General features: G+C 40.1%; 1 protein-coding gene across 2 annotated transcripts in view; it reads right to left on the reverse strand.

Annotated features, from left to right (window-relative positions):
* The window catches only part of LOC122796236 (amyloid beta precursor protein binding family B member 1 interacting protein), a 1476726-nt gene that overhangs the window by 787109 nt on the left and 674956 nt on the right, over positions 1-14661 (reverse strand). The gene's annotated exons all lie outside the window — the stretch shown is intronic.

Consider the following 14661-nt stretch of genomic DNA (forward strand, 5'->3'; position numbering starts at 1 on the left):
CCATTGGAAAATCCTCATATGTAGGCGAGCAAGAGGAACTAATAAGATGGTGGAAGCCATAGTTCCTAGGACTTGAAGGACTACTCTGGCCTGGACTCTGTTTAATAAGGATCTGATCTGACTGCATAGAGATTCCACTCTTTCCTGTGTTAGCTTTACTGGCATGGTGGTTGTGTCCATTTCTGAGCCTAGATATACAATATGCTGTGAGGGAGATAAGACTGACTTTTGAAAGTTGACAGTGATGCCTAAGCTGGTGCACAAGGATAAGAGTTTCATCCCTGGTCCTTATGGAGTTGATTCCTGGTGGTAGCAGTGAGTCTACGTATGGAAAAATCCTTGATGTCTCAGGTGAGCTGTTACCACTGCCATGCATTTGGTAAACACTCTGTGGGCTGTAGTGAGGCCAAAGAGCAGTGTTCTGAACTGAAAATGGCTGGCTCCCAGCCAGAAGCGTAAGTGTCTCCTGGAGCGCCTGTCCATTTTGATGTGGTAGTATGCATCCTGGTGATCGACTGAGCACATCCAGTTGTCTTTCCCGATAAAGGGAAAAATCGACTGCAAAGTGACCATTCGGAACTTTGATTTTCTTATATGCTTGTTGAGCCTGCTGAGATCTAGAATTGATCTCCAGTTCCCTGCCTTTTTTGGAACTAAAAAGAATCGAGTAAGATCCGGATCCTACTTGCTCTTCTGGGACTTCTTGGATGACTCTTTTTTGCAGCAACGAGATGACCTCTGATGCTGCATGGTCTAGTTGGATGGGTGATATGTCTGGAAGAGACTGGTTTGTGGGGGGTTCAGAAATAAAGGGAATCAGGCAATGTCTGGATATTACTGTGTGTACCCAACGATCTTGAGTGATAGTTAGCCAGGCGCTTGGGTGCAGCGATATACGACTCCCGACTGCCTCCATAGACGGACAGTCAGGCAACCCTTCAAGGTCGATGGAAGGGACGATCAGAGAAAGCTTCTCTGTTTCCCTGATGTTGCGGACCTCCTCTGCCGAGAGGGTGGCATCTTTCACTATATACTCCCCCTCTGCCCCTGGGGGAGAGTTAACTTTGTGCCTGAGGAAAACCTTTTTGGGATTTGCAGAACCACATTTTCCCTCCTGTATTACCCTTGGGATAGGGTCTGGATGGGAGAGAGAAACGGACTCCAATGCCAGATAAGGTTTTTCCTTACTGCTCGCACCTAGTCAAAGTCTGTTTCACTTGGGGTCCAAAAAAAGATGAACCATCAAAGGGAACGTTAGTGAAGGAAGACTTGAAGGATTCTATAAAATTAAAAAGACGCATCCACGAATGTCTCCTGAGGGATATACCTGCTGCAGCTGCCCTGCTCGTTCCATCTGCTGTATATGAGATCAGCCTCATGGAAGAGTTAGCTATGGAAGTAAGGGTGGAGAGCTGTGGGGAAACATCGTCCATGGAACCCAGAGTTACTGTACTCTGGAGGGTATCTACTAACTCTTTCAGGAGATCCCTCTGAAGATGAGTGAAATAAGTCAGGTAATTCAGTGATCTTAGTGTAAATGCCGCTGAAGAAAAAGTACGCTTCCCGTACATATCCATCATCTTGGACTCCTTGTTAGGAGGATGGATATTAGAAGACATCTCAGATAATTTCTTCTTGGTGGCCGCTGCTACCACCACAGCATCAACTGGAACTCCCTTACTAAGGAAAGACTTGTCCTCAGGTGCTGTCATAAATTTATTTGGCCTCCTCAAGACAGCTTTCACTGAATCTGGAGAGGTCCATGCTTTCCACGAAATGACCCCCAAAAGTTGGTCATAAGGTGGTGTCACCCAAGAGGTGGAAGGTTGGGAGCCAAAGGCCTCAAGATACACCGATTCATCCTCAGTAGGGTTAGAGGTCTTTCAATCACCCCTCTGTCTAAGGATTACTAGGATGTCAGAGAAGGAGACATCCTTGGAGGGAGATCTAGGGAACCTTCTGATTCCTCTAAATCAGTGTCTGATGTGAAAGACTCAGGGGAGTCGACATGTTTCCTCTTACATAACCTCTTCTGAAGGAGCTCTCCAGTGGGATAATCTGGGGAGGTCTTGGAAGAGGTGGTGCCTGCAATGGGGGCTATTTGGGCCTCTGGTTCCCTTACACTGTGGGGGTGGCAGAGGGGGAAAGAGGTTGCTGCCTGCTGCTGGTGGGACACAGGTTCCAAAGGAATGGCTTTGGCAGAGGATAAAGTCTTCTCTATAGCTTCAAAAGCCTTCCCCCCCACTCCGAAGGAGAACTCCGCTCCAAGGGGGCAGATGGTCAACTCCTAGCAAGAGAGAACAGCTCCGAAACAGAATTGGGAGCCGAGCTGAGTCAAGCCGAGGCTCCGAGAGGGAGGGTCAGTTCCAAAGAGAACCCAGGGTGACTGTCCCCCTCGAAGTTGACATGAGAGCATCAGCTCCCAGAACCCTCAGCTCCAGACTGAGCCATTGAGGACAGAGTAATTGGCTCCCAGGAAACAGGCTGAATCCCTGGAGCCGAGGGGTCAAAAACAGAGAAACCGGATGTAATTGGGTCTGAGAGCAAAGCAGTCAGAGGAGGAACAGTGATCGGTACGGGATGGCTCTGAGACCTTTGGGTCTGGAGGGGTCAATTTTTTAGCCAGAGCTGGATCCAAAAGCAACCTCTTCACCACCCTCTCAATGCCCTCATCTGATAGGGTCCTGGAGGATCTGGTGGAGACTGAAGGAGACCTCCTTCTCTCCAAAATAGGAGAGCTCAAATTAGAAGATACAGTTTTGATGTCGGGCAAATTCTTCGGTACCAAAGACTTTCACAGAACCAGTGGAATGGACTGCACCGAAGATGAAGCAGAGTCAGAACCTGAACTCCTTAGTTCTGACGCTTTAGACTTTTTGGTCGGCTCCGAAGTCGGGGCCGATGATTTTCTCTTTGAAGATTTTGGAGCTGCCTGACCAAGTTCCAGCTGTTCCTGGAAGGAACTGGTCATGAGACCCCTGTCAATAAGTTTTCTCTTCCTTTCGTTTAACACTCTTGTACAAAAAGCATAACAGAAGGTGCAGGGTTTCTGTAAATGGGCGTCACCCAGACAATATATGCAACTGATGTGGCTGTCTGTAAGAGACATTTTCTGTGCACACCTGTCGCATTTTTTGAAGCCCGACGGATGATGATCCTTGTGATCCTGGTCTTTGTCTTTAGACATTGTTAAACACTAAAATAAATAGTAAGGAGAAGAAAAGTTTTTTTTTTTTTTTTGGTTATTGTAACAGTCGCATACACACCAGGAGGAAAGGCCCTCTAACTTAAGCTGGCACTATGGCACTCTAATTTAAATGAGCCATACAGTCCTAAGGGGGGAATAGGGGTAGAAAACTTTCAAAAACAGTCGCACAATACAGAAGAAACTATTAAGATATATAAAGGGTAGAAAAGGATTAAAGTAAAAAATCGTTTTCCTTCGCCGAGCCAGTAAGACACAACCTCGAAGCTTTCGCGGAAAATGAGATCTGGGGAATTGCTGTGAGACACCATGGCATAGGGGGTAGCCTCGAGCCAGTAAAAGCTCTCGAGCTTTAGTATCAGCCGAGTCGGAGCCGAAAATCGGCTCTGAACCTATCCAGCAAGAATTACGACAAGATAGGACTACATAACATCATTACTTACAAATGTAATGGCTATTGGACTATTACGTAAAAAAATGTCTTGTGAAAGATTAAAGTAAACATTTTAAGCCAGGAAACAATTGCAAAATTCATATTCTTGAAACAAAAACAAAGAACTTTTAAAACCAAAAAAAATTGAAAAGGAGCCAAAATACAAATACCAGTAACCAAAGTCCAAAATAGCACCCAGGAAGTAGAAACAGCAGTCCTCGAAGAAATAATGAAAAACACTTCTTTAATATATAAAGCACAAAGAACTACATAATGTCACTGTGGGATCTACAAATAAAGATCACATATCCCTTTGTTAAGACAAAAAAGTTGTACCAGAAACATCTAAGCAAGGCAAAATCACAAGGCCATTAAATCCCAAACCTCAAAAAGATACTACAGGACGGAGTCTAGATGGCGAACTGAGAGCAGTGAATTTTGAGAGCTCCATAAACTAGTATGATAATATAGGAAAATTGTTTTATTTTCAAGTTTAAAATGTCAGAAATCAATAGATAAACTACTAAACTACATAAATATCAATTTTGATGGAGATATACAAACATTTTCCTGTCAAGTAAAGTACAGTTTTGTACCTACCATAAATGTAGATGTTCGAAGATCCACATTGCTGCAGTCCTTACACTTGGGTAGTCCGCTGTCCTCGGTCGGCCCGAATATCAAAGTATAAGGCTGGTCAAGGCGCATTTGACTGACATCAGTACAAATGCGCATGACCATATCCTCAGTCTTTTCTTGCCCCAGATGTCAGAAGACCCTAAAATAGAGGTCAAAACCAAAAGACAGCAAACCAACCACCAACCATCCTAGCACTAAAATATGTACAATATATACAATAGACAATATACACCCATGACCACCCAACCCACACAACCTCTAACAACAGGGGAAGGAGGGAGGTAAATTGGACTGCAGCAATGTGGATCTTGAACATCTACATTTATGGTAGGTACAAAACTGTACTATGTTCTTCATCTCACATTGCTGCAGTCCTTACGGTAGAATCCCAAAGCAGAGGTAAGGGAGGATGGCCAAATTATAAGGAAGCAGGAGCTGCCAGAATGCCCTGCAAAACAGCAGTGGCAAAACCAGCCCTGGATTTAGAGTAAAGAGGTAGGTGATAATGCTTGGAAAAAGTATGCACTGAACTCCAAGTAGCTGCCTCCAAAATATCCTTAGTTGCCACCCCTCTCAAAAAAGCTGTTGAAGTGGCAGTAGCCCTAGTGGAATGAGGCCTAATCCCAGCTGGAACTTCATTGCCATGATGGGAATAACAGAAAGCAATGCAAAACCCAATCCACTTAGAAATAGTTTGTTTTGACACAGGCTAGAACTCAAAGCAAAAGAAACAAATAATTGCTGAGACTGCCTGAACCCTTTAGTTCTGTCCAAATAATATCGCAACTGCCTGTGTACATCTAAAGTGTGCAAAATCTTTTCCCGTTATTTTGGGGATTTGCATAAAAGTAGGCAAATGAATAGTTTGGTTTAAAGCCACACTAGAAACCACTTTAGGCATAAAGGAAGGATTAGTACGTGAAGATACCCTATCCTTATGGAAAATTAAGAAAGGCTCAACTGCCATAAGGGCCTGCAACTCAGAAACCCTTCTTGCAGAGGTAATAGCCAACAAAAGCAGTCTTCCATGATAAAAACTTTAATTCAGCAGTAGCTGCGGTTGTAGAGTGAGTTTCTCCAACACAAAATTGAGATCCCAAGCAGGAGTAGGAGCTCTTCGTGGGGATCTTATATTCTTTGCCCTCTAAGAAATTGCTTGAACAAAGGATGAGAAAACAATGGTGGGTCACAATCATAGTGAGAAATTGCCGCAGCATGAACCTTAATAGAAGAGAAGGACAAACCTTTGTCCAGTAACTCAGTAAGATATTGAAGAGCCACACTTAAATTAGGCTCAGAAACATCAAAATCCTTTGCTGCACTCCAAAATAAAATCTCTTCCATTTTCTGCGTACACTTTCCTTGTACTAGGCCTTCTAGCTTCCAAAATAACATTCAAAACTTGCTGTGGAAGTGGAGGCCCACTATGGTTCAAAACAGAATATGCCAGGCTGTTAGGTGCAGAGAGTGAAGCTTGACATTGAGCAAATGACTGTCCTCCTGAGACAACAGGTGTGAGGCTCCTCAGTAATGGGTACCAATGCTGTCGAGGCCAATCTGGAGCTATCAAAATCATCCTTGGCTTGTCTTGTCTGGCCTTTAGTAGTACCTTTGGGAGTGCTCCAATTGAAAGAAAGAGCATCCACTCTCCAAGCTGTGTGATGAAACCTTTTGTGCAAAACTTTGGCAGCTGGTGGTTTAGTGGGAAGGCGAACAGATCTATGTCTGGGTTCCCCATGACACTGTCAATTTCTGAAATACATGAGGATCCAATTTCCACTCGTGGGGATCCATAATTTGACTGCTCAACACATCTGCTAAAGAGTTCTGTGCTACCGGCAGAAACCTTGCCTGAAGATTTAGCTGTAAACTGAGAGCAGTCTCCCACAAAATCATCGCTTGCCTGCATAGAGGATAAGAATGTGTTCCTCCTGCTTGTTGATGTACCACATGACAGTTGTGTTGTCTGTTAGAATCAACACCTGCCCTGGAAACTTGAAAGCTATTAATGCAAACTGGACTGCTAACATCTCTTTCAAGTTGATATGCAGATGTTGTAGTCTGGCAGGCCACTTGTCTTGTACCCACTTTCCATTCAGATGAGCTCCCAAGCTTTGTCTGAGGCATCTGTCGTTAGAATCTGTCTGGCGGGTCACAGAGAGTCCTTGTTTAGGTGACATTCCTGAGCCCACCACAAAAATTCCTTTTGAATGCAAGGTATTATTGGAATGACAGTGTCCAAATCCTGGCAGTGCTGTGTCCACACATTTTGAGATACCATTGTAGCTTCCTCATATGTAGTTTGGCATTGGGAAGCACCAGAATACAAGATGCCATGAACCCTAAGGCTTGAAGGACTGTCCTTGCAGTCAGCCCGGACTGATGAGACAACTGATGAAAGTAAAGGGAAAGATTCTTTTGTTTGTCCGGGGTCAAAAGGCCATCTGGGATGCTGTATTCAGTCTCACACCCAGAAAGCACATGTCTTGAGAGGGTACTAGACTGGACTTTATTAGAATACCCCAGGCATCTTAGCACTGCTACCACATAATCCAAATGATGAAGAAGCTCGTCCTTCCTTGAGCCAGAATCAGGCAGTCGTCCAAATAGGGATAAATCTGTATTCCTTTTAACCTGAGGAAAGCTATCACAGGAGTCAGAACTAGATAAGCCAAAGGGCAATGCAGAGAACTGATAATGAGAAGTCCCAGCTCACTTAGATACTTCCTGCAACTCAGTCTGATAGGAACATGAAGATAAGCCTCCTTGAGATCTAAAGTTACCATCCAATGATCTTTGCCCAACAGAGGTAAAAGCTGCTGTAACGTCAACATTTTGAACTTGGGAATGTCCAGATAAGTGTTGAGGATAGATAAGTCCAAAATTGGTCTCCACGTGTTCCCTTTCTTTGGTACTAGGAACAGGCGGGAATAAAATCCTAGGCCCACTTCTGGCATAGGGACCGGCTGAATGGCCCCTATTTGGAGTAACAGAGAAATTTGCTTGTGAGCCTCTATTCTTTGTGGAGGAGGAACGTCTGGCATGCCTTTGAAAGGAGGCAAGGTATGGAAATAAAACCTGTAACCATGGTGTATGATATCCAATACCCATCTGTCTTGGGTAATTAAACTCCAATTTTCTTTGAAAAGTGCCAACCTTCCTAGAAGGCTCTGGCAGCTGAAAAAAGAACTGACCCCTGCCCTCACCTGAAGACTGTGCAGGAGAACTCCCTGCTCTAGGCCTGAAAGAACCCTGAGCTCTGCCCCTACCATGTCTAGATCTACCCCTAGACTGGGAATCATAAGAAGGATACATCCACCCCTTAGTAGGCCAATTTCTACTAAACTTTGGAGGCTGAACCTGCAAAAAATCTTTAACAGTCTGCATAGACTTAGCCTTGTCTTCCATTTTCTTTAAAACTGTCTCAACAGGAGAACCAAACAACACATCAGATTGTAAAGGAGCATCTAAAATCCTTGTTTTAACATGGTCAGATAAAATCTGATCCCTCAAGAACTGACCCAGTGGCAGCCGAGGCCTGTACAGCATCAAAACCACATTGCAAAGAATGCTTACCCACCTGTGCAGGAACATGCACTAAATCTTGCAACTCTTTACAATCAATACGAGCATCAACCTTAGACTTCAATTGTGAAAGGAGATAGTTTTGGTATTTTAACATGTGAAACTGGCAATTCAAAGCCCTCATAGCTAGAGTGGAAGAAGTATAAACTTTCTTTCCCCATCTATCCAAAGCCTTGGCCTCTTTGTCTGAAGGACGGGATCTTGACAACAGAAGCCTTAACACCTTTAGGCCCCTGACTAACAGTTTCTGAGTCTGCCCTAGGACTCTTAAAAAGATACTTATGAGCTTCAGGCACCCTGTAATATCTATCAGGTTTAACAGGAGCAGGAGGCAAAGAATCAGGATTAAGAGAAGCCTCTGCAAAACATCTTCCACCACATCTAAAACAGGAGGTATAGCCAAAGGCCTATGCTGGGGTAAAAACAAAATTCCTAAGCCTTTTCCTGGAATCAGAGAAGTCCTGACCTTCCCACTTAAAATGCTCCCTCATCGAATGAAGAGTTTCTGAAAAAGAAAAATCCTCAAGAGGAGAAGCAGAAGGAGTAGAATCATCCACATCAGAGTCAGAATAATGAGAATACTCCTGCAAGTCTTCAGCCGAAGACTCTGACACATCCGAAGCCTGCTCAAAACTCCTGGCTCAGGCTCCACCCTAGGTCTCTTATCAGGAGGGGCAAAGATCCCTAATCAAAGTAATCAAATCTTCTGCCATTTTAAGCATATGCAACTTGGGCACAGTACCAGAAGACCTAGAGGTGACACCAATTGAAGTTAAACCTGGTCTGCCTCTGGGAGAAGGCTTGGCAACAGAAGGAGGTAACCTGAAGCCCCTTCAGCCTGACCTGCCTCCTGAGAGGCCACATCCTGCAATAACAAAGTCTCCCTGGGAACCCAAAAATCTCGAACTGCTTTGTCCGCTCTTGCAGAAGAGCGAAGGCCGGCATCCCGGGGCATTTTATAATTGCAGCTTCCCAAAGACTAACCTGGCACAATCCAACCTTCTCTTGATAGTCGTTTTTATTGAATCTAGCACAGGCGACAGCCAACAACGTCGTGCTCAGGCCCTAAACAAGGAATACACAAAGTATGATATCTCTGTCACGGTATCTGTTTCCCACAAGAAATGCAATTATTCACTTTTTCTGACATCCGTAAACCACTGAGGCAAGAAAAACTAAAATATTCCCCCCAATGGGGCAACTTTTGACTCGGTCTGAAAAAAGCAAAAAAAAAAAAAAATCCAGAAACAGGCACGCACAATGCTGCTTCTGCATGCACCATGCCAAAAAAAAAAAAGAGGATATGGGCGTCGTCATGCGCATTTGTACCCTGATGTCCTGATGTCAGTCAAATGCGCCCCGGCGTCAGCCTTATACTTTGATATTCGGGCCGACCGAGGACAGCGGACTACCCAAGTGTAAGGACTGCAGCAATGTGAGATGAAGAACATCTTGGAGATATATTGAGTCACTGAATATGAACAACTCAAGGAATTTTCATCCAGATGCAGCTTTGAAAAAAGAACTGCAATTGATGACATCTACGTTACAATAAATATCTTTGAAGATGAATGGCTTTAAAATGACTTAGAAAACCTCAAATTAAATTCTCAAAAACAGACTGATAACTCTTAAGGAACTATTACAGCAACACCATACAAAAATAACAAATATAGAGACTTCGCTAAATGACATTGAAGGGAGACTCAAAAAGGAAGAATTCCAAAAAGAATTTCTGCTTAAACAGAATACAAGGTTGTTTAACAAAATAGATTACTTTGAAAACAGGGAAAGGAGAACAACATAAGGATTTTTGGTCTGCCTGAAAACACTGAAGGAGAAGACATTATTTCATTCTTAACCTGGATTCCTGAATTTTTAGGCTTGAAAGAGGAACTTTCATTTGGAATTGAAAGGGCACATATAGCACTGAGGAAACCTGCTTCTAACTCAACAAATACTCCACCTAGAGCCATAGTTATAAAATTTCTTTCATTTCTGGACAAGGGACTAATATTAAAATCTGCCTGGAGAAAATCACCTTTAAAATACAATCAAAGCCTGATAAGGCTTGACAATGATTATTCTTCCAGAATACTAGAACAAAGGAAAAAATTCTGGCCAGTAATAAAACTGTTGAAACAAAACAACATTAAAGCACAACTGGCCTTTCCAGCCAAGATAAAACTACTTTTTGCCAATGAGATGAGAACCTTTAATGACTTAGAAGAAGCTACTATATTCATAAAAAACAACTTAATATCTATCCCAGAAGAAATGGAATGGATGGCCCCCTACTCTTAAAATAATAAAAGAAACAAATCATTGGTCTGATGCTAGAAAGAAGAGACAAACAACTGATTCCAAGATAGCTGTCCCAAAAAAAAAAAAAAAAAAACCTCTTACAACTACATCTCTCAAATTACAACTGATATGGTACATCACTGGTCATCTGTTTTTTATTTTAAAAAAGGAGGGTTTCTTAAACAAATGAGAAACAGTAATGATTTATTCAGAATGTTCAGAGTCCAATAATTCTTCACAAACAAAGGCAGGTCAGGATGGGTTGCTATTTACATTATATACAAGCCAAAGAAAGCAACATATAATACAAACACAGACGTTTCTGTTCTCCTACTTGAACTCAATGAATACTTATCTTATTCATTTTTCATCGATTTTACCTATAATTTAATTAATTTAATTCAACAAGGTACCATTCATCAGAGTTCAGACTGAAATATAACAAATTAACATCATATAGCAGTAACAGTAGTGTGTTTTGAAAAAAGAAATGTTATGGAGACTAATGCTTTCTTCAGTTAAAGTATGATTTAGAAATGTCATGTATATCCTGGTTAAATAATAGTAGCAAGCTCTTAGTACAAATGTCATCATTATTCTGTCTAAATATAGTTAATATCAATTATGACAAGTATCACAGCTATGAGTGCTGTTTGATCAATTCTGATATGGTGTGCGATGCAGCCATGTCTGGCAGCTAGGACAAATGTCATGTAGCTGTGTCTGGCAGCTGTTGTATGTTGCCGTTTTAGTCTCCAGGAAGCTGTGGGTTGCGGTTTGTGATTGAGGTTTACTGATGCTTGTGTATTAGGAAGAGACATTTGGTACTTTAGCCAGGATCCAGGGGAAGGGGGTGGATAAAACTGTGATTTGGGATATTTTGGCAGAGAATAGTTTGTTTATACATCTGCTGAGTGAGAGGTGGGAAGGCTGGAAGAATGTGTTATCGCTTGTTGTGGCTGTTTGTTGGGAGTTTTTTTTATCTGTTTTCTCTCCGTTCTTTTCCTGGCTGCTGCCTGACTGAAAGGGAGGGAATTTAGGTTTGAAGTTGCAGTGAAGTGAAGCTTTGTTTCAGGTGCATCGCAAGCCTCTGGTATGCAGTACACAGACACACTAACAGAAACAGATGCTCCCAGGTTGCTATGGTAATGGAGACATAGTGACAATAATGCTTTACTGCTCTGAAGAGCCTCTGTGATGAATCTCTGCAATGAAGTTTTCGGTTAAAAAAATATATATATATATATATATATATATATATATATATATATATATATATATATATATATATAAAATAAAGGGGCTGTTTTAAACTGCATGTACACATATTGATGGTCTCCCAACACTTTTTAGCTCATTAAGTTGATTCTTGATAAAAAATAAAATAAAAAAATAAATAAATAATAAGTGCAATTTTATATTTAAAATGTATTTTGGTCCAAACACATTAAGGACTTACATAACAGTGGAAGTCTGAGTTACTGTGAAAGACTAAGAGCACTTGGTCTTGTGCAGTACCCTTTGCAGTGGTCTGGGAGGGGAGCTTGCTCAGATGTGTTGGGCATATGGCGATAGCTGATTCTAGGAGTGTTTGGGGTTGCCAGGAAGTGCTAGAGAGTCATCAGATTTCCTTTGTGGAAATATCTGTGGGAATGGAAGGTGTGTTGAGTGGTTCACTGGCAGAGCGGCCACTGCATGGAACAGGCTGGTAAAATGGAAAAGGACAAATATTGGTTTGGATATTTTAAGAAATGTCTGGAAACACACCACATGAACTAGTGAATAGTATTCTGGCAAAACTGGATGGGCATGGTTGCCCATGTTTGAAGTACTGATATGTGTGTACGTAAGGATGGAAATATACTTTTAACAAATAAGAAACTAGAAAGGTCTCATAATTTAAAGTCTGGACTATATAAACATGCTTGGAAGGAGCTAATAATAAGAATAAGCATTACAGCTTGTGGTCTCTCAAATAACTAAGCAACAGCCAAAAACAAAAGCACACAATAGTTATGTAATGTATGATTTTAGTAAATCTAGACATAAAATATATAATCGTCATATAAGATGAAGCAGTCTGCTGAATTTAGATATTAAAGACAGGATTTAATAACATGGGCTTGTGTATATTAACACTACTGTCTTAACTAGTCATAAATCACATACACATTATACAGCAAGGAGAAGCATGATGATTTTCTTATACAAGTAAATATGCATAACAAGTTATGTAATTGCTTTAACTTGAATTGTACTTTTTGTATCCCATCTTGACCATATACAATACTTAAGCAGTTACCAAGGTAACTGTTTTATACATGATATCAAACTGACAAAGTTGTTCAAGAGAAACAACAGAAGCCTGAACTTGAAATGTCACAGACTAACAATCATATTCTGAACAAATAGTATTAAATTGGCAATAGACACTCAGTTTAATAACATGGGCTTGTGTATAATAACACTATTGTTTTAACTTGTCATAAATGACATATACTATACTGAGCATCACGGGGAAGCATGATGATTTTCTCATATAAGTAAATGTGCATAACAAGTCATATAATCGCTTTAACTTGAAATGTAGTTTTATAACCCATCTTGACCATAAATAATACTTAAGCTGTTAGCGAGGTAACTAATGTTTTATACATGACATCAAACTCTGGCAAAGTTGTTCAATGGAAACAATAGAAGCCTAAACTAGGAATGCCAGAGAATGTAACAATCACATTCTGAACAAATAGTATTTAATTGACAATCAATCAGTTTAACCTTTGTGATTATACAAAATAAAATGTTGCCATTTAAATCTAAAAACTTTCAGTATATGACATAAAATGGCAATTTATGAATATAAAAAGGGAACTTGTAATCATTAATCACAATAAGTGATTTTGTTGTTTTTAACCTATAATTTCACAAATTTTATAAGAAATGATAGATATAGAAATCCTTATGTATAGGAAATGGGGGAAAGAGGGATGCACTGATAATTAAAATGCACCAACTTTCATCAATGTTCACATAAAACCAACCTGATGGTTTAAGTAAGTTAGCAACAAACAAAAGTGATTATTTAAATGCTGTCAAACAATGAAATATAATTTCATATATATCCAGTAAAACACATTGCATTATAAACATTAGTTATAAATATTATTACCATCTAGTTATATTAACTAATACGTTCTGAAAGACTTCATCAGTAAGGGTGAATATGTTAAATACATGTGTGCTATATTCTTTTATTGAGGTTTTATATATGATACATCATACTTTACTATGATTGAATTGCTTGTCATCTATCTTTCATGTAAATATTAATTGCTTATACAATACATTTATATTGTATTAGAATTCTGTCTACTCTACAATAGTACTATATCTGTTCAAAATAATATAAATATTGCTAATTCCTATTACAAATATTCTCCATATGATAATTCAATTTATGGAGCTCAGTTGTTCTGGACTGTCAAAGTATGAGTGATAATCTGATGGACCTAGGTTTATCCATCAGATTAGGAATGATTTTCATCCCATGGCTAGTGCGGCTCTTACTTTTCTTAACATTTTATTAACTTAAATTTATTTCACAAAGACATTTTAGTATGCCTGACCAAAACATTACTTTATCGATAAACACTCAAGAGTATAACACTGATAATTTCCTTTAAAGGTTCAAACACATACTTTATAGTTATCAGAGGAAAATGTTTAATAGTCACAATAAAACAAAAAATACATAGTCTAAATAACCTAAGATGGATTTAACTTTATTATCTTTAAATACCAGTGGCTTAAACAATCCTAGCAAGAGATCAAATCTACTTAAATATTTAAAACTGAACAAAGCACAAATTGTCTTCCTTCAAGAAACTCATTTTAAAACAAATGACAATTACAAATAGAACCCTAAGGAATATATGATATTGGCACAATCCACTTATAAGACAAAGACAAAAGGGGTAACAATTTTATGGAAAACAAATGTGATTAACCCAGAACTCATTTATAAGTATGAAGATAAAGAAGGCCTTATGGCATTAGTAATAGTCAAATATAATAATAGAATATGGACCCTAGCCAATCTATACTGGTTCCCAGGCACTGGAACAGGAACTGTTAAAAACCAAACCAGTGGTCTGAGTGCCCAAGATAAAAACTTTATTGTGACGAAAACGTATGTGGATTAACTTTACAGAGTTATTGTGCTGTTGCTTGTGCTTTGCAATTTCGTTTGCTGTGCTGCCGTGATTTAGCTTGCTGTGGATTATTTTTGTGCTTGTTCATTAAAGCAGTTGTCCTTTTTGCTGAGCTCCGTGTGTGCCTTACTTCAGGTTTAACTGTTAAAAACACTTGGATTTCATTTCCAATAATTATAAAGGCAACTTAATATTAGGAGGAGTTTTTAAATGTATATTTGATGTTTCTGAAACTAAGACCACTGCGTACATCTGCTGTATCAAATGTTTTAAACAAGTGGGTA

Source organism: Protopterus annectens, chromosome 3.part0 (genome assembly GCF_019279795.1).
Source record: "Protopterus annectens isolate FY-2018-M chromosome 3.part0, PAN1.0, whole genome shotgun sequence".
NCBI lineage: Eukaryota > Metazoa > Chordata > Ceratodontiformes > Protopteridae > Protopterus > Protopterus annectens.